Genomic DNA, 21,621 nt, shown 5'->3' with positions numbered 1-21,621 from the left:
AGATATAGAACCTAGAGAAGCAAAGTCATCAGAGAACTACCTCTACCATTGAGTACTTTTATGAGTTGGAATGACAGATCATTTTCACTGATAACTTTGAATTTGGTGTATGACAATTTGGTAGATAATGTGTACATAAAAACTAGGAAGTAAGGCCTTCAGGGGATGGTCCCTGGAACCAGTTCATTGTATTCAAGTCCGAACTGCTTTATGGTAGAAAATAAGTTTCAAGTCCTGTTTGGAAGAAGGCAGCTTTAATAGACACACCCACACAGAAGCATTCCTGTCAATGCTATTGTATCACATAGTTCCCTTTGACAGAGTTCTTGACTGAAGCCATAATAGGTTGGTTTTCAATTATTCTTCTAAGACGGAAACCTGTGGTTCTCAGAGCATTGTTCCTTCTGTATATTGAGTAGGAATTCCTGAAATTAATTACGTCCGATTGATACCTGATAAACTTTATTCTGTGGATTTGAGACGGGCTTGCGCTATGTAGTACAACTTTGAAGTTAAGATCTATTTGCCCCAGCTTTATGAAAACTGGGTTATAGGCACACACCATGCAAACAGGAATGTGGATCTTAAAGTAGAAGATGTGAGGGGATAAACTTTGCAGGAGTGTGGAATCCTTTCCCCACACTGACAACAAGGTAGAGCCTCTGATTCTTCCCTGTCTTTCTCAAAGGAGTTTTGGCCATTGCTTTGGTTTTCCCCGGGGCCAGGCTGCCTTGGGGATGAATCTGTTCTCTGATAACTGCCATCTCAGCTGCTGCTTCAAGTGTCAAGACCAGTGAAGGGTTTTGTGCCACCTTCGAATTGAGTGTTCAGGCTACAATTTCTTCTGGGGCTAGCGGATGATGTTCTGTGCTGCATTTTTTTTAAAGCATTATTTTGTGTTTCCTGAGTGTTACTGGCCCCTCTTGCTGCAGGGACTAGGTATAAAAGTCCTTTGAAGTGGTAGTGTACTTAAAATTCTGTCTGGTCAGGTGTAAATGGGGGAATGAAGCCTGCTACAAACAGTAGAGGGCAGGGTGACATCCCACAGTCATTGGGACTGTGACTCGCTTGTCCTCACCCTTTTGATTATGTGAACCTGCTTTCAAAACAGCACAAATGAGAGAGAAGCACACGAGAGGTCACATCACCCTGAATTCCTTGCTTCTTAGGAAATTTCCAGTGCATTCTCTTCCCTACAAAGCTTTGCATGCCACCATGCCTTAGACTGCAGCCCTATGTGAAATAAGGCAGATTAGCAAAAGGACTGCAGCTCAGGACAAGGAGTTAATGGAAACATACACTTCATGTGCTTGAAAGCAATCAAAAATGACAGGTACACATCTGACCTTCTAAAAACGAGGAAATAGCTTCCCTTAGTACACATGCTCAGTCATCCCTCTATCCTGTCGGTTCAAGTAACAAGTCGATTGGAGGAGGCGTTTACTGCAGTCGGTTTCCTATTCAGCCAGCACAGCAAATGAATAGAGTCAGTGACTCCCAAAGTCACCTGTGGAGACGATGAAAATATTTATAATTCTCAACTCCCACCACATCCATGGAAAGAGAATTATAGTGCAGGGGGCTCTAATCGCCTGGAATTTTAGCCTGTTCTGTGGCTGATTTGAATGCACCCGTCCTGATAAGTGACTTGGTAGTAAGTAGCCCTTTCTGGTAATGATGGGTTATTTTCTTGAGAGAAGAAGGCAATGAATTAGTGTTGACAGGTCAGAGCATTGGTTTCAAGGAGACCACAGCTCATACTTTGGTTCTGCCCTTTCTAGTCAAATGAATTCTTTCCTTCCTGCTGTTTTTCTCCTATGATAGGTGGGGATAACTGATTTCTATCCCAGGGTGCTGAGGATTGCAGTCTAAAGCTCATGCCTGGGGCAGTGTATGGTCTGCTGTAGACCTTTGATTCTCCACGCCTACCCTTAGCTCAGCTGTGGCAGCATCACTACAGGGAAGATGCTGGTCCTGCAGAAGTCAGGATCACCCTACTTGGTGTATCTCCGTTGCCCAGGGTTGGTAGAGCATAGCGCCATCACACTTTGAGCATTTTGTAGAGCCAGCCACAGATGGGGTTCTTTTCATTTCATGCTGTTCATTTTCAAAATACAGAGTGATGGCCCTCTAGGTGGCCTGGCAAGTAAACATGTGTCCTGTGAAAGTTGATGATTGGAATCTGAACCGTGAAACCTGGAAGGAGAGAAAACTAAGCCCATCAAGTTGGCCTCTGATCTCCACACACTTGTGGTTTCCCATCTCCTACGTGTAACAAATAAGAAGTAAAAAATAAATAAAGGAACGAACGAATGAATGAATAAATAAATAAATTTAAGAGCATGGGAGTTGAAACAAAAACATTGTATGGTTTTTATTGTTCCAGTCTTCTGGTTATTGATGACAGGAATTGCTGCTGGGGGTGAACAATGGTTTGAGCTTCAGTAAAACTTTGAAAATTGCCTCTTAGTTCCTTTTTTTTTATTTAAGCACATAATCATAAACTGTAAAGCCAGAATCACAGTTTAAAAGTAGGCATAATGTATCCACAAATAAAAACTCATCTAGCGACCAATAAAATGGAAACTTGTGAATGTTTTAAGCAGATCGCAGCCAGATTAAAAGGGGAAAAAAACAGATCAAATAAAATATTTGGAAACTATGCTATTTGTTGATGCCTATGAAATTTAAAAATAAACCCAACAAATCTGCTTATTCCTGCAAAGTCTAAATTTCGTGAGTTCCCATGATTATTGGAATCACCATTGTAAATGTGTTGCTAAATTTAATTCTTTATTTGACTTTTAAAGCTCAACAGTTTACTGTTTGCAGTTTAACTCTGGCGAAAGGGTAGAAAAATCTGACTTTTAAGAGGTCTCTGGACTCTGTTCCTCAAAAAATATTTAAGCCGTTGAACTCTGTAAGGCACACAAAGAGGTGTTGGCCCGCCAGAGGAGCGTAAGGTTCATGGAAGGTTTGGAAATTTCTTATCGGCACATTATCTCCATCTTCCCCAGTATTTTGTTGTTTTCCTTCCCTTAGAACACAAATGGAGCAATAAAGTCTCCTTTAATTATTGTCAAAACAGGATTTTTGTTGTTAATGATCAGTTATCAATACAGAACCCTAACCTTAAGGTCTCCTTATCACGGGAGTGAATTATTTCCTTCCTCTTGACAGTGTGTTCTATTTAAGCGTCTACTGCTTGAATACTGCTGGGGTAGGCAGCATGGCTTCGATAGATCCACTGTCTTATCTTCATTGCAAAGGCGTTCAGGGTATGCAGATATATTCACCTGTCCAATGGTCATCAGAAGTGCTCACAGAAGCAGCCAGCCAATATACCTTATCGGTGTTTGAGCCTAATTTGGGTGGAACAGACACTTACCCAGGCTTTTGTTCTGACCCTGTCTGTGAGCTCTATGGCTGACCTTATTAAATCAGCTTGGGAATATTTCATAAACTATCAGTTAATGGGGGAGCTTCACTGTGAATTGTTTGAGCTTTTGTACTTCAGGACAGCAATTAGGCCTGTGGGTGTAGTGTCCAGTGCACTGGCTCCCCTGTCTAATGCTGGACAAGGCCCTGCTGCAGCCCTGGTGGCTCTTCAAAGTTTCCCTTCTTGTCAATCTCACCAGCTCATCCCCAGCAGAGGACTTGTGAATCTGGTAACTTCAGTTTTAATGATAAAAAAATAAGTGCCGACCTTCCATGGAAGTCACTGTTACTCTTTCCGCTGAGTCATTTTGTATCACTTATTGTCCCCGGTATATGAGAGGGAAGAGAGGTCTGTTGGTGGGTTCTGAGTGTGCAGCTAGGTTTGATGTTTATTCTTCCTGACACCCCTCAGTCCCAAAGCTGCTGTGGGAAGATGTGGCCACTTGGTTTCATAATCTTTAGCTCTGTATCCTTAAGCAGTCCTACTGTATCTGTGGAGAAACTTTTTCAATTGCCCGCTTCTCTGCCTATTTATTTCTGTTATGATTTGGAGCAGAGGAGAGGGGAACATTCAGGCGAACACTGAAATGGACAAATGCGCGTCTCAGCCTGAGCCATACAAATCACACTCTCTGTAGGACCAGCAGTTTCATATTGTGCGAGTATTTTCTCTATCTACATCTCAAGGCCTACAAATTCTGGTGTGAGTTAGGGAATGTCTATGGAAGCCCTGGAGCGTTGATCACCCCACTCCGGTGTGACTTGAGTCCAAATGGCGGAGGAAAGGGAAGTGGTACTGACTGCTTCAGGGACCTTTCGGAGTCCTTTCCTTCCATCCCTTTCTTACAGTCCCCCCTTCTCTAATCCAGCTTTGAGAAACCTCCCTGTCCACAGCCTAACCCCATCCGTTCACCACCAGTCTGACTGCCTTATGCATCTCCACACCACCTTGCCTGTGGCCTTTCATTGCTGCTGCTGCAACTGGGTCTCTTTCTATTGTCCCGGAAGTTCGATCTGGAATTCATGACAGTCCTTCTGCCCAGCTTCCTCTGTGCTGGGATTCCAGGTGAGAACCACTACACCCATCACTTGCTTACTGTGTGAGAACAAGTATGGTTCTTAAGGATAAGCTCAGTGCTGAGGAGTCCGTTCTGAACAGGCGACGTGCTTACAAGGTGCTGAAGGTGCTCCATTGAGCCAGAGCCACGGGGTAGCATTTGTGAAACAGTTCATCTGCACGCTTGTTTAATTACAGGAGTAAGGTTAGATCAGAAAGCAGTAGTTCAGAATTGGCACAGGTCGGTGATTTCTGGAGACTCGTGTCTTACTGTCCTTCGTGAGGCTTCACTTTGGTGTAACTTAGACAGTGCACATATAATTCCTTTATAAACTTATTTCTCCTGGACAAGCCACTTCCAAGGAAATTATGTCGTAAGGCAGATAAGAAAACTCCCCGATGCACAATAGAACCATAAAAATGTTGATACTCATTCCTTTTAAATTGGAGAATTGCAACTTTTTAAAAATAGCTGTGAATATTTCACTTGGTACTTATATAAAAACTAGGGCAGACATTGAAATATTTCTGTTTTTCAATATGTATTAGCCTCATTTTCAAAGAGCTCCTTGACATTTAAAGTTAGTGAATTTTGTTTTATGTCTCTCTTAAGTGGAAATTCCTTTTAGATTCGGAGTGTAAGAAATGTATATCTTGTTCGGGAGAGGAAGATTAGTGGGTGAAATGCTTGCTTGCCACAAAAGCCTGAAGGCCGAAATACACATAAATGAAGGAACTGAGCCCACAGAGTTGACCTCTGAACTCTGTCTGTATCCTGTGACGTATGTATGACCCTCCATATAAACACACTATAATAATAAATGGAATTCAAGAGAGTATCATATATCAGTAAACATTGCTCATCTATGAAGTGGTATAATCAAAATTATTCTCAAGTGTAGTGCTTCATGCCTCTACATAAGCGTCACAATTCATATTACACAGCTGGTTTCCTTATCCTCATCAAAGACTGCACAGGAGAGAAGCTGTTTTCGATTTGGAGTAATGAGCATTGCATATAACTTTTGTGATCATAAACTAGCACAGAGTGGCGGGTGTGTGTGTGTGGTGTGTGTGTGTGTGTGTGTGTGTGTGTGTGTGTGTGTGTGTGTGTGTGTGTATTACCACAGCACATACTGCAGAGGCTAATTTCCCTCCTGTAATATTTAGATGTAATTTGTTGTTGAAATTAGCTTCTGAGTACAAGGTTTACTTAATGAGAATATGTTATTATTTTTTGCTACACTGTAGTTCTTGATGCTTAGTGATGGATTTGGTTTTCTATTGAAAAGTTTATTTTGAATAGTTTGGTTGTGAAGACAGTGTCTAGTGTCTTCAGGTGTGACTGTTGATGATAGCTGCTAGTCCCCAACATTGGTGTGGAGGTATCTTGGAGGAACACAGCAAAAGAGAGAGCACGCAGCAGAGGAGAGGAGAGAGCACACAGCAGAGGGGAGAGCACACAGCAGAGGGGAGAGCACACAGCAGAGGGGAGAGCACACAGCAGAGGGGAGAGCACACAGCAGAGGGGAGAGCACACAGCAGAGGGGAGAGCACACAGCAGAGGGGAGAGCACACAGCAGAGGGGAGAGCACACAGCAGAGGGGAGAGCACACAGCAGAGGGGAGAGCACACAGCAGAGGAGAAATCATACAGCAGAGGGGAGAGCACACAGCAGAGGGGAGAGCACACAGCAGAGGGGAGAGCACACAGCAGAGGGGAGAGCACACAGCAGAGGGGAGAGCACACAGCAGAGGGGAGAGCACACAGCAGAGGGGAGAGCACACAGCAGAGGGGAGAGCATGCAGCAGGCAGGGATTTAGAACATGGATCTTTTAAGGTGATGTCTGGAATTAAAAGGACATAAGAAGACAATAACAGGTAAGTTCTTCTGATGAAGGAGGAAGCAGAAACAACATTCCTCTGTGAGAGCAAAGCACCCAGTAAACATAGGGTGGCCTGGGAAGGATCTGGGAGGAGCGAGAGAGACTAGGAGGAGCTTGGGGGCTCACAGGGAAGGAGTTGCAGGAAGCATAATATGATGGCAAGTAACTCCATCACTGCAAGATCCTCTCTTCCTTAAATTGCACTGACCTCAGGGATGGTTTATCCACTGTAAAAATGTCATCCTCCATTTACTGCTCTCTCTGAAGCCCTCCTGGGCTTAATAAATAGACAGCTTACTCTCCTGGCTGTGAAGGCCCCAAACCTCACTTACCTTTGATACATTGCATTTACCCACGTGCCATATGCAATTATTTTCTTGCTGGCTTTACTGGGCTGATTGTATGTGGCCTGTGACACGTTGGTTTCATCTCCAATGAATCAAGGTCCAGGCCATTGTTCATTCTTAGCAAAGTCATTGCTGTGGTGTTTGATTCCAGCTCTTGGTTCTGGCCATGTTTTTCTACAGACTCTTGTCAACACTTCCTAAACTTCCTAGAGGGTCCTCACCTCGCTCAGGGTGAAAATGTCCTATGTCCTGTGGGCTTCAGAGGGAGGGATGGCTACTTGACCATCTTAAGATCTTTACAGAGTTCTTTTTACAAAAAGAGTGAGAGCAGACAGACACTTCTAGAGCTGGCGCCTACGCACTGTGCCTTCTAAGAGTCCTTATGTCCCAGGGGCTGGATATCAACAGTGGGGAAGCCCAGGTCCTACCTCTCCATCTTTTGATTTTCGGCAGGGGTATGAGGAGATGCCCCATTGCCAGACAACTGTTGTGCATATAGGATATCCACGTGCTGGGGAAGCCAGGTGTATTAATCTGTTTGAAAATTATTAACCGTACTTGGCACCTTGTAGGGCTTTAATCTTGTCAGCTATCTGCCAAGCCGCTAGGCATCCTTTTAGGGTTCCGAGCTTTAGTTGGGTGCTTCGTACCTTTGCTGCTCACGGTGTGGTTTTCTGATCAGCAGCATCAGCAGGACCTTGTAGTTGGTTAGCATTGCGCTGTTTCAGGCCATGTCCCAGCACAGCTGAACAATTTACAGTTTAACAAGATCCCTGGGTGAGTCCTGTGCACAGTAAGCTTGTGGAGCATCGCTGTAACGTAAAATGATGAGTATGGAATAGCTCTTAGTTTTGTGGAGCTTAGAGATCTCCAAAATCACTTTAGTGTTTGCAGATGTAATTACAATTCAGTACAAAGTGGTAAATGGCATGGGAACTTGTCCCCTGGTCCTAAGATACAACAGCTTCTTTTAAGCTCAGATTTAAAACAGTAACAAGTTCATTCTCTGACTGTAAGGTCAACAGCTTTTAAAGTTACAATAAATGTTTTTCTGTTTCTCTTACCTTCAAAAGTTATAAGATACATTGCTTCTCGTGTATCAGATTGGGGGAACTAAATTTGTTCATGTATACAAGGCACAAATGAGCCATAAATGCATGTTGAATCCACTGCCTGCATGAAAACAACAAAAGAATAAAAATATCCAAATAGTTTTAGGTCCAGGAGAAGTCACACTTCAGAGAAGTCCGGACTAAGACGAAATGGAAATGAAAATGTTAGGTACCTCGATGTCTTTTGCTCAGAACTTTTGGGAAGGAAAATGCTTGTTCCAAATGCCTAAGTAATGGTTTAAAGAAAAACATGCTGTATAAATTTTCCCTGAACAGAACATTGACTTTAATGGCTGTTCTTTTCATAGTATTAACTTCATCTTCTCAAGTTTACCATTGCAGATTTTAAGAATTACTTCTCAGGCAGTTAAGTTCCACCATGCCCAGTTTGCACTGATGCTTACTAGACTTATTATATGTTATGTTATATTTGTATATTGTATAGTGTGTGTTTACCTGTCTTTCTCATATTGAGTAACTGAAGGACTTAAATATTATAAATACTCATTTTCATAGAAATGAACCACTTATGGTAAGTAGTTATGACTTTAAGTTGAATCTGTTAACCTAAATGTTATTTCTTAGTTTACATCAGTAGCTGAGTAGTTCTCACAAGATATAATCAACAAGACAGCTAATATGTTACTGAAAAACCATCTCTTTCAGTAAACATTACTTCAAGCCATATACAATTACTAATATTTGGCCTTCCAACCTACCAAATGTGGTGATTTTATTTGAGTCAACCTAACGCTCAGTACAAATTTGAATTATTACACCAATTAGAATAATTACACAATCAAACCTGGAATGCTGGCACTTTTTCTTGGAGTGCTAATTTTTACACCCGAGAAACAAGGGGAGCTGAAAGAAAAATGCTTGTTCCCGAGGAACTTGTTTTTATACCATTGTGTAAATACATAAAAACTAATTAAAATTACCAATAACCCGAAATGTTGTGGTAAATTCAAAGAAGCTACAATGTTAAGTTGCATAAACAATAAAAGCAAATATGTCGGAGTCTCTCTGAAATAATTTTGTTTCTTAACTAACACTAAACTTAGCAAGTTTCCTGAATTTCTTTTCCTTATTTTAATCTTGTGTTGATAGTTATTCCCCCCTTTCTCTGTTGCACAGTAGATAAAATAATAACAACATGAGTTTACTACTTCGGGATTAGCATGTTCTGAGGAACCTTTCAGCAACTGGTAGACAGCAAAGGGGAAAACTCTAAAAGTATTGTAAAAATGCTCAAGTTATAATTGTGGCCAGGAGACGAGTGGAGATGAGGTATTGTTTAGAAACCTGCGCTTTAGCTATTTTTTTAATTCGTTAAAATAAAATGAAATCATAAAAATATAGTCATGCCCATTTTCTCTTTGAAGTTAGGTTCCTGTTGAAACTGGAGAGACCGCCACAATGTAACTTAAGCTTGCTAATAGGAGAAGTGGCTGCCTGCCAGGGCCTTCCCAGGGTGCCTTGGCCTTCCCTTTAATGTGTTATTAAAAAGTGCCTGTGAGGTGTTGAGACTGGACTCACAGGTCCTAGGCCTGGAGCTTTGCAATGAAAATGCAGCCCTTGGTTAGCATATTGAGATTGGGAGTCATGCAGAGCCAGGCTTCCATTATCTAAACCTGCAAGCTGTTAATAAGCATGCCATCGCTCAAATGTATTGGTAGATGGGAAGTTTTCCATTCTAAATAAGTACTTGAGATGCTCATGGAAACTGACCCAGTGGTTATGCACCGGAAGCTTATTTCCAAGGAATGAGATCAGAGTTAGGCCCCTTGTGTAATATGGGATAAGGAGTAGTTCCGGGATCATGTATCTGGTGACACCGATCCGATGGTCTTGTTTCTGTAGAGCGGTACCCGTGCTGGAGGAGGGGTCATAATCCCCAGACTGTGGGCCCGGATATGCTTCACATTCATAGTGCTTCCATATAGATCCTGTCCTTTGAAAACTTCTCTTTTATCCATTTGTATGCCATTGTCTGTTTAGTTTGCATATTAATAAACCATCTCCTTAAGTTCTTAACTTTTATTGTCATAAATGAGTTTATCTCTCATCCGTCGTCAGAGAAACTTCTGTTTTGCAATAGATGGTGATTAATACAGAGACCTACAACTGCTCAGTGTGCAGAGAACAAGAGACTGTGTTGTGTGCAGATCTAAATGGAAACTGTGTAGCACACCCTCTCCTTCCAAGACTTAAGGGTCATTACAAAAGAGGGGTAGAAAAAAATTGCAAGACCCAGAGTCGGTGGACACCTGCAGAGAAACAACTTGCTGGACATGACAGTGGCATTGCATACATGTAGGTGTGGCTACATCACATGACCCGTTCAAAATCGACTCAGCTAAAATCCCAGCACGGATGGGGGTTTCTCATTGAGGCTTCTCCTAACTGAGGAACCATTGCCAATTGATGGCTGCTGGTGGAGTTAGAGTCAGTTTCTTCAAGGATAAGATCTCCGAGAGGCTACCCATTCTCTAATTGATGATATTATATCTATGTATGTACACACACAACACCACACACACACACACACACACACACACACACACACTCACTCACTCACTCACAGAGACACGCTCACAGAGACACTCACAGAGACTCACATATCAACACACACTGACACACACACACACTCACAGAGACATGCTCACAGAGACACTCATATCACATATCAACACACACTGACACACACACATACACACACATCACTAAGTACAGTCAGTACATTTAGAAACAAAGCAAATGAAGTTAGGAGGAAAAAAATCTGGGGATGAGGCAGTGGAGAGGAGGGCTTGGGAGATGACAGATGATGAAATTACACACACACACACACATGTATGAAACTCTCAAACAATAAAAATATAATTTAAAAACGAAGAAGAGTAAACACCTTTAGAAACAGAAAACTTCTCCTTATGGCCCCGCTATTACTTGGAGTTTCTAAGCTGCCTTTCTGTGTCCATGCCTAGCCTTATGGAGTTAAGAGCCATAGTAAGTTCAACTAGCTAGAACACGTTTGCATTGGAGGTAGTATGTGCCTTCCTTACAAGATACTTTTTGGATATATTATTGTCTAAGATTCTTGTATGAAGATAATGTGAAGGCATGATACTACACCAAACATGTATGTCTTCATGTTTGGGGAAGATAAGAATTTTTCAATTTTATTTTTTTTAAATAGATATTCTTTTTTAATCAATCTAAAATAAAGATTTAGGTTTTGAAGATTCTTTTCAGAGATAAAACTTCTAAAGAAACATGGCCTGGAATGTCCCTAATTGTTTGGTACATTGATGCCTTGCATGTTGACAGTGAGCATGTGTGGACTGAGTCTGGTGGCTGGCTCTAGTCTAATCTCAGGTAAGTCTATTCTTTTACTCAAATTGGTATTTCATTATTAAGGTTAACGGGAACGTAGCATATTTTGCCCATCAAAAGAACATATAGTTTTAATATTATGCCACACTCTCTCAGGATATTAGTCTGCAATGTGGGCTAATGGGTTGAAAGCCTATGAATTTCAGAAAAACAAAAGAGAATTAATCTCCTAGGACCCTTTCATAACCACCAACTTCTGGTTTTTATTTTACATTTATATACCTCAAGCGAAAAAGAAAGAACTGTTTCCCTCTGCTCCCTCCCTCTTTCTAAAAATAATTCACTTTGGGTTTGTAACCCTATAACACATGCCAAAATTCAACCCGGAGTGAATTTTTGTAGCGAACTTAAAACCCCAAAATAGAAACTGCTGACAGTTTCTTAAATACAGAAACACTGGCAGGTGCCTTGGTAATAAATTCACAAGCTTAGAATCCACAAAACAATAAAGTTATGCAAAGTGGAGGATGCAGAGAGAATACCCAGAGACAGAGCAAAGCCGCAGCTCCAGCCCCTGGGCTCCTGATTTGGTAAGGGGCGGGGCAAATAACCCTGAGAGAATCGGGGAGATTTAAGATCAAGGAAGCTTTCCCAGACATAACACTGGGCCACAGCTCGAGTGGACAAATTAAGAACAGACTTCTTTGTTGCCCTGACCATATGCAGACAGGACCAACTCACAGGCCTTGCTCAAGGCTCCCAGGGCTAAGTGGAAAATTACCAGAGTTCCTCCTTGATGAAGTTCTCAGAGCGGCTGTTTTAATTGTTCCTTCAGCAACATCCCATCCGTCATATTCAGATTAGCTGTTTAATTTTAGTCCAACCATCAAGAATGTCATCCACTTCTGAATCCCATTTATTCTAACCGCCCATACTTAATTGTCTTTTACTTTTGTTATTAACCTCTGATTCTAGCAGCATAACAGAAAGCCGATCTTTCTTAATAAAAAGGAGGAGGTGACGTGCGGTTGGCTTGCTTCAAGTAAATACATTTTGAATTAAAATTTAAAATGTCGCTAATAACCTCAGACCAGAATAAGTGGAGCCCGAAAGTACACAGCACTTCACTCCAGTAGGCGGTGAGGTGCGACTTCTGATCCCTGAAGCACTGCTTGCAGAATGTAAGCAAAATGCTTCACGTTTTTATTCTTGATTTTTATCCATTTAAACTCTCAAAGAAGCACAGAAGGGACGCTCTGCTTGAAGAACAAGCTCGCCAGGGTCAGTGACCACAAATGGTTCTTTAAACTGTGTATCTCATTGTCTAGCATTGCTATATGATGTGAATAAGTTTTCCAAAGGACTGCACACCATTTAAAAGCCCATGATTATAAACTCAGAAACAGAAGGGATGAGCTCAGGGGTGTGGGGATGGCCAGGTGCACACTCTTCTCGGGGCCTGAAGTGAAGGGAGCATCCACCCTGATGCTAAGTCTGAAGCAGGGTAGCAGCACAGACCACCACCGCAGGGCCTGCAGGCTCCCTGTACCTTCCAGGCATACGCTTGCCAGTCACCTGTGCATTTAATGGTTTAAAGCCAATGCTGTCTGTTTCTCTGTAATAACGACTGAAACTGTTTCTGGAAAGGAAGAAGATATATACAGCTGCTTAATGATCATCTTGATTATGTCCTAGCTAAAGTATTTCAAAAGAAATGAGAGCTTGAACTTTCTGAGGGCAAGAAGATTGGCCAGCGGATGTTGTTAGGTTGGGGCCTGTGGCGCATTTTCTGGGTGATTTCTGTCTCCCACCTAACAGACAGACCGCTGCTGTTCTAAACCAGGTCTCATAGCTTTGCTTAAATTGCAACAATTCCATTGTTCTCCCATTCTCTGTACTCTTTCTCTTCTTCCGCATCCTCCTCTGTTTTCTTCTTTTCTTCCCTCTCCTCATCCCTTTCCCTAACCCTCTCCCTCTGATTGCTCTAAAAACAACCAAAAGCCCCTCTCTAGTTGCTTGACCACTGGTTCCCCTCTGTAATATAGTTTTCTTCACAAACTAATGGATAGTCAAGTATTTAGTGATCGTGCCCATGGAAGAACAGAGAACCAGGATTGGGCTGCTAGAGCCAGGATTCAAAGACTTTTCTCTGTCCTGGCTACTACACTGTGGGTTTCTTAAACATGTTTCACTTACAAATGTTTGGTTCCAAGAAATTTTTATGTGACCTTTCCCACAGAGTGTAGTTATAGAAAATAACTGCACAAATCAAACATTTGCTGGTAAGGATTCATAAGAAGGTTTATTTTAAAAACAATCCTTCGGTTTTCACCATTTGTTACTGATGAATGTAAATTGCCCATTTATACAACGCCTCATACAACAAGATCTAGAACAGCGTTTTTTTTTGTCCAAACTGGTTAAGATTTTGCTTTTATATTTATCAATGCTGAGAAAGATAGTTTGCATAAATATATAGTCAAAATGACAGAAGTCTGTTTCGGCAACTGTTCAAAATTCTGTCCTAATACCAGGATGAATTTGATAGAGGCTTTTAAAATGAAACACGAATGCATAAGACAAATAATGGATTTTTTAAAAATCAAAGCGTTGTAATCTAGTACAACTCAGAGCTGTGCTAATTTGATAGATGCTGAGAAAGGAGGTGTTTGCTCTGTTGTCCAGGAAGGGAAGCGATGCAACTTCTAACCAACGGGGGTTGGCCTCTCAGCCAGGGTGTTTCAAATTGAGTCTGTCAGTGTTTCATGCATCATTGGCCAAATACACCTGTCACTGGTTGTGTCAGAAGCAGGCCGTGGTGAAGCTCCAGCAGAGAGAGCTGTTGGCTAGTCTCACATTCGTTGTGCACATTCAATTTGGGGTTGTTTTTCATGGTTTCCATTTATTTTTTTACTACTCCCATATTCAAGTAAGCCACTCTATGTAGGGACCCTCCAGACTGTTTATGAAGCTGGGCCTAAGACATTTAATGGTTGGTCAGACTCTGGGCCTTTGAGGATTCTATGATTACATCGGTGAAACACCTTTAAGAGTTAAAAATAGTGGTTCTTTAGATGATTGAATCCCATAGCTCACACAAACCCATCTTTTTGTGTTGATACTAGAGGCCTCCCTTTTCACGTTCAGAAGAAGGTCAGTTACTAGTTAGTAGTTGCAGAGAAATCAATGTGAATCTTGTGATACTGAGAATGTAGAGACCTGGTTTAATTTCACAGTTGGAGAACTTTCTCTCTCTCTCTCTCTCTCTCTCTCTCTCTCTCTCTCTCTCTCTCTCTCTCCACACACACACACACACACACACACACACACACACACACACACGTACACTGTGAGGAGGAAAACTTCCTTAAGTATGTCAGAAGTTTACTGCTGTGCAAGAAGCTCGAGTTTGTGTTAATGTGTTATGTTTGGCTGCCTGTTTGGGCAGGCATTAACTTAATTAATTAATTAATTAATGTCTCAAATTTCATGTATACTATATTATCTGATCACAGTGCAATAAAACAAGAAATTAACAACAACAACAACAACAACAAATGTAACAAAATACCAAATGATTACTTGGAAGAAATAAGACATTGAAAGCTATTGGTTCAGAGAAAAATTAAAACTGTTCACAATGCTCTTCAGAAAAAAAAAACCCTTTCCTGAGATCCAACCAAAATTGTAGTCATTACACATATATAATATTAATCTTTTCACTATGAGTCTACACACTTTAACAAAATAAAAATTTGAACATAGTATACCACTAAAGGCAATGATATGCAATGAAATAAAATTTGATGATGAATCAGTTAAAAGTGGAAATAGTGGGTGTTCAGATGGTTTAATAGATAAAGGCATTTACCACCAAGCCTGAAGACCTATGTTCGATTCCTGGGATTCCCCGCAGTAGAGAGAGAGAACAGACTCCTGCATTTTTTTCCTGACCCCCCAACATGTGTGCTATAGCACACCTCCCCCAAATAAATAAAAAAGCCATGAAAATGTTAAAAATTTCAAAGAGGCATTCAATTATGTAGTAGTTCTTTCCTTAAAATAATTATTAAAAACTGGACTTATAGGACCAATAAGCAGAATAGAGTAAAATTATTCTTTAAAAAATTATAAAGAAAAGTAGTGAAAACATAATCTGACACACTGTATTTGATGGCAGGAAAAGCTCTCTGCTGGCTGCCTACTTACTTCAGGGTAGATTCTGCAGCATTTTAAATGAAAACAATTGACAAACGGTTATTTTAGAATTACTTCTCAGGCCGGACATGGTGGTTCATGCCTGTTATCTCAGCATGTGGGAGCGTGAGGCAGGAGGACAGCTGTTAGTTCAAGGCAGTTTTATGTAGTGAATTTCAGAGACTGAGCTACAAAGTAAGACTTGTGACTCAGCATGTGATGGCCTCCTCACTGATCTGACAACCTGAAGTAAAAACCTGCCAAAGTCTGTCACATCATGGAATTATTTCTACCGATCTGCCCCTGTTCAAAATATCTAGACAAAAAATGATAAGTATGGAGTTGCAAGTTAAATTTAGTAATACCTTAAGAATAATTCATCTGTACTCTGAGGATTAAGTTAGTTCATTAATACCCAGCCACATTAATAGATCAAAGGGGAAAGTTTACATAAGAGATGGATAAAATATACCAAAAAAACCTCATCTACCCCATGGGGAAATAGTACTATAATAGAAATAATATAACCCCTTAGTATATAATACCATATATCTTAGCCTTTGATCAGAGGTCGTTAGGAAATACCCAAGGCATTCATTTTCTAATGATTTATTTATTTTTATTTTATGTGCATTGGTGTTCTGCCTGCATGTATACATGACAGGGCGTTGAATATTCTAGTACTCTGGAAGAAGAGTTATAGACAGTTGTGAGCTGCTGTGTTGGGACTGGGAATTGAACCAGAGTCCTCTGGAAGAGCAGCCAATGCTCTTAACCACCGAGCCATCTCTCCAACTCCGCCCAAGGTGTTTTGCTGCCATAAAGGAACACCACATAGTTAATGAGTTTATGGTTATCGCCATTAGTGGCTTCTTCAAAGTATCAAATAATTTTCCAGGTGTTGATTCTCCATTATGTCCAGAAAGCCCTTTCAAGTTACAGTAAAGATTAGAAGCCTAAACCTCTGGGATCAGGACCACAGGGAGAGGAGCTGAGTGCAGACACCTGTCAGTGAACTCCGAAGACCTGATGGTTTAGTGTACAAGGCAAAGCTGTAAGGAATGTGACTGAACGGTCTGCAGCTCACGTACCTCACTTTCCTACACGCTGTGACAGCCCTTCCCATGTAGCAGTTGGACTTGCCAATTATCCGGAGAAATTAAAGCCGCAGAACTTTGAGATTTGGGGGATGCCAGGGACGTGGGAACCTGAGGCTGAAGAATGATGTGTTTATAAATAATTGCTGGGTAACTAAGAGTCTGCATCTAGGGAGGAGCATCGTCGTCTGTCTGTTTCCTACCTGCCAACTCTCCATCAGGATAACTAACGCCCAGCCAATTCTGAGGCAAGAATTAAAATCTTGAAAAGAGGAAGAAGAAACAGAAAACAAAGCACAACACAAAACAAAACAGGATCTCAGAAGAAATCCATTTAATGCCAGGGACAGAAGACAGTCTAAAACCGCTCAGGAAAAGCTGCAGCCGGGTGGAAAATATGTCAGTTAAACAAGAAGAGCGCAGTGGCTTCTGTTCCTCTCTAGGTTGTTTTTCTCGGGCTTCAGCCTGTTGCAGGAATCTTGTCTCATCCTTTGTCTGGCTCTCCTGCCGACTCCATTCTTAGCTTCCAGTCTCTGTCACAACAATGCTGGGCTCTAGCCTGTGGCTTCTTCAGCACTCAGGACTGTAACACAGGGAGAAGCCATGTCTTGGCTTCTCCTGGGTTTCCCAGTTCTGTGTTCCACAGCTAAGCCAGATTCACCACGGTCCTGACTGTGGGAGCATCAGATGTCCTAGCAACACCACATACAGCAGTGTCCTTTATTTCTTGGTCATAACTTTGAAAACTGGACTGGAGGCTGTAATAAACGTGGTGAGAATGAGGCAACTTTTACAAATATAATTATTAATCATGCCTTTCATTTACATCTCAAATGATATCCCCCTTTCTGGTTACTCCTCCACACACACCCCCAACCATCTGCCCTCTCCCCTTTCCCCTTTGCCTCTATGAGGGTGCTTCCCCACCCATCCATCCAATTCCACCCCACTGCTCCAGCATTCCCCTACACTGGGGCATCAAACCTCCACAGTGCTAAGGGCCTCCCCTCCCATTGATGTCAGGCAAGGCCATCCTCTGCTACCTATGGATCTGGAGCCATGGATCCCTCCATGTTCACTCCTTGGTTGGTGGCATTTTCATTTGAAAAGTATAAGGTGGTCAGCGGGTAATCCATATGCATGCCATAGCATACACCCTCCCAAAGAACACAAACACGAGTAATATAAAACAAAATGTAGGAGGAGGACTAAAGAATGCTAGTGTTGCAAGCAGACACAGCTTCCGTGATGGGTAAATGGCAGGTGGCTGTCTTTCTAAGAATGCTTGGAGTATGTTCTGCATAGAAAAGAAGCAGCAGGCAGGACCACAGAGTCTACTGTACAGTGACTGATCCAAGTCACACTCATCCCGTCAGCAAAGTGATGTACAGAAGAGTTCATGCCTGACCATTTGGGTGTTTTATACTTTGGAGATGTTCTGTAGAAGAGAAGAAAGCCTCAGAAAGGTGAGAAAATAGTACTGTCCAAAGAGCATTTCAGCTCACAAACATTGATAGTCCACAGTTTCTTTTTTTAACTTTCCTTTTTGTTCATGATGTTGCCCCAATAATATAGGTCCTACAATTATGAGGACACCTACTTAAAAATCATTTCCCTAAGAAAGTGAAGAACTTGTGGCCAGAATGCAGCCACACTTTCACCCAGCTGCTTACTAGATAAAGGTCCCAAGGCAAGCACTGAGAAGCCTAGTGCTTCTGAAGTGTCTCCACTGGGAAGGTGAAAGACCTTGGCTGAGGAGATGACTCAGTGGATAAAACACTAACAATGCAAGACGGACAACCTGAGTCCAGATCCCTGAAACCCATGCACAAAACCTGAACACAGGAGCGTGTGCCTGTGATCTCAGTGCTGATGGTGAGAGGGAGGTGGAAGGAGGAGACTCTCTTAGAAGCCCAAGTGCCAATTGGCCTCGTATAAAGTGTGGTGATGATACAAGAGAGACCCTGCCTCAGACAAGCTGGAAGATGAGGGCCCATGCTGTGTGCTGAACTCTAGCCAGGACACATGCACATGCCAAGCATGTACCCTCACACATGCATCTCTCTCTCTCTCTCTCTCTCTCTCTCTCTCTCTCTCTCTCTCTCATGCATATCCACCTCTCTCTCTCTTTCTCTCTCATGCATATCCACCTCTCTCTTTCGATCTCTCTCTCATGCATATCCACCTCTTTCCATCTCTCTCTCTCTCTCTCTCTCTCTCTCTCTCTCATGCATATCCACCTCATGCATATCCACCTCTCTCTTTTGCTCTCTCTCTCTCATGCATATCCACCTCATGCATATCCACCTCTCTCTCATGCATATCCACCTCTCTCTCTCTCTCTCTCTCTCTCTCTCTCTCTCTCTCACACACACACACACACACTCACACACACATACACACACTCATAATAAATAACGATAATAAGCATTTTAAAAAGGATGAAAAGAAAACAGAGAACAATAGCACGTAGCATGTGTTGCACTGGGTCTAGGCACTGTTTCTGTCACCATTCACCTTTGATATGGCCCCATCTTTCCTTCTCCGTGAGATACTGTGTAGCTCAGATTATGGATTTTCGTATTTTAAAAAGTATATGTGCATGGGTGACTTCCCCATGAGTATGAAGGTGACCATGAACATGCCCTGCGCTCACACAAGGCTCCAAGAGGGCTTATGTTGCTCTAGAACTCCTGAAGCTGAGGGAACCAAACCTGGGTCCCCGCCTCACCTCAAGAGTCTCTAGCCCCTCCCTTCTCCTAATTGCCATCGGTTTTTACATTCATGCTTCCTCATTTAAACACTCAGTCCAGTGAACGTCACGGGTACAAATACAAATAAACAAAGCCCTATGCAGTGACCTGGGGCTGGACCCCGCTGTATGGAAGGTCATATCGTGAGTAGCAAACTTTATTTTTTTCCATTATGTTTTGAAGAGTAAAACCGGCAGAAATCGGATGGCAAATCTAGCCCTCCACATAAGGTTTAACCATCATCTCTGTACTGATCGCACATGGAATATTTCTAAGACATTCTTCTTTGACATAGGATACTGTGATATGTAAGTTTCATATTTCTTATGGTGACAAACTTGTCTCTTCGTTACAGTTCTTTCGAACACTAAGTTCCTAAGGAGGCATCTGTTAAAAAAAGTAGTAGTGGTGGCGTGGCGCGTACTATCATTATTTAAAAACTGTGACATTCTGACAGTGTGTCAGAAAAAGTGGTAGCTGTGTGAAATTTACATGCCCAAGTTTGTAACTAAAACTAATTTTGTCAGGGAATATTTTATAATCACCAAAATAAAGACGTGTAGAATGAAGGCGAAATGAGCCGTGCATGTGCTCCGGGACCGAGTCTCATAATGCTTCTATCAGCAGCTCCAATAGTATTAATTGGTAATGGATAGAATCTATTTTAGAAAAGGAGAAAGAGTGAGATTATTTTCCAAAGATTTACAGGCATTTGGGGAAACCTGCAAACAATTTACTCTAGAATTATTTTCACATTCATTTGCTGACTTTACAAGGGGAACAGCAAATCAACAACTCTCAAACGCTCTCCTTTGTGTACTTCTCTATTTTATTTATAGTAGAGGAAAACCCTTCTTCATTTCTTCCTGTCAACTGTGTAAAGGCAGTTCTTCTAAAACTGGGTTTAAAAAAAATTCTCCAAAATAGACTTTAAGTGTTTTGACTTAGTTTCTGTTAAATAATTTGAGAAGGGAAATTAATTATTATGATCAATTTTTATGGTTGACTGCATAGTTCCGTGGTTTGTCTGAAGTGGGGCCTGTCTTTCATTCCTATAAAATACATTAAAACTTTTTTTTTAGTAAGGAGAATTTTATTCTTTGTAAGGGAACGTCGTTGAAGAATTAGGGACTTTATATATTTTGTACCTGAGTTTTCTGGTCCAGCTTTTCTCTGAAGGGCAGTAGCTCCTTGTGGCTGGTTTGAACCTTTGGGGATTGTTTTGGACTCAGGATATGCACATTGTAAATGAACTGGATAACGATCTTCAAAAGGTTAGGCACCATATTTGCTGAGTGTATTTGAGTGGGCCTGTTAAGAAATCACTGGCATGTGCCACTACAGTCAAGAAAGACGTTTCAGCTTTAAGCTGTTACATCATTCTGAAGCTTGGAGGTGATGGGGAAGCACCCTTATGTAGAAATTAAGTTGTTGTGAATCATGTGTAAACCAATGAACCTGTTTTGACCTCAATTTCTCATCTATAAAATAAAGACATTGCTATCCTCTCTGGTGAGCTCATGGGATTTTTATAAATGAGATAAGAGAATCAATGTGAAAATGCATTCATAAATATAAAATACATCAATAATATTGTTCGGGGACCAGAGAGATGACCACTAAGTCCTTGTCATGCAAGCACGAGGACCTGAGTTTAGCTAACATCTGTAAATACCTCAGTCTAGGCACTGGTGCTTTTAGTTCACACACTGGGGAAGCAGACGCAGTAGACCTGGGGCTTCCTGGACAGCCAGGTTATCCAAATTAGCAATAGGGTGAAGAGTGATTGAGAACTCTAACTAGTATAAACTCCCCACTCCTACACAAATTCTCATACTCATACATTCACCTGCACAGACACATATACAGAAATAGCACTAGGGTCTTGCCGTGTTCCTCCAGTGTTCTACAGAGAATAGCTACAACAGCGGGAAGCACATTTACTTCCCTAAAGGGAAATAGAATAGCATTACATATGGACAATTCAGAGCTAGAAGTAGAAATAGAATGCTCAGAGTTTTGTGATGACAGGAAAGGAAGCTATATAATCAGTCAGATAAGCAGTAGCAGTCTACTTTGTTGGCAAAGTCGATGTTGGATAGAATGCCCTTTTATTCTGAGAACAAGGAAGAAAAGATGGGTGCGTCGCCGGGAGAATCACAGTTAGAAAGACATAATCTCTGTGCCTTCCCCTGAAGCCTTTCTGAAGATGGAAGAATTACGTCTAGGTGTGCATTCGATGCCGAGTGGAGTCTTGCTGACAGGACGGAATGAAGAGCACTTGGTGTTGACCAGCACCCAACATTTACATCTGTAGCTTGAGGATGTACCTTCTGCTTTGTTCATGGCGTGCGACTGTTGTCACCTATTAATGTACTTTGTAAAATTGAGTCTTAGG

At 41.7% G+C, this 21,621-nt stretch overlaps 1 protein-coding gene across 31 annotated transcripts in view; it reads left to right on the top strand.

Moving 5' to 3' along the window:
- The window catches only part of Hdac9 (histone deacetylase 9), an 863,837-nt gene that overhangs the window by 214,734 nt on the left and 627,482 nt on the right, over positions 1–21,621 (top strand). For 13 of the 31 annotated variants that reach the window (XM_087554684.1, XM_087554681.1, XM_087554727.1 and 10 more), the window contains exon 1: positions 19,273–19,366. The gene's annotated coding sequence lies outside the window, so the exon portion shown is untranslated. 31 annotated transcript variants of the gene reach the window in all.

Source organism: Rattus norvegicus, chromosome 6, assembly GCF_021556685.1.
Source record: "Rattus norvegicus strain SHRSP/BbbUtx chromosome 6, alternate assembly SHRSP_T2T, whole genome shotgun sequence".
NCBI classification, from domain to species: Eukaryota; Metazoa; Chordata; class Mammalia; order Rodentia; family Muridae; genus Rattus; species Rattus norvegicus.
This window is presented reverse-complemented; position numbering and strand designations above follow the sequence as displayed.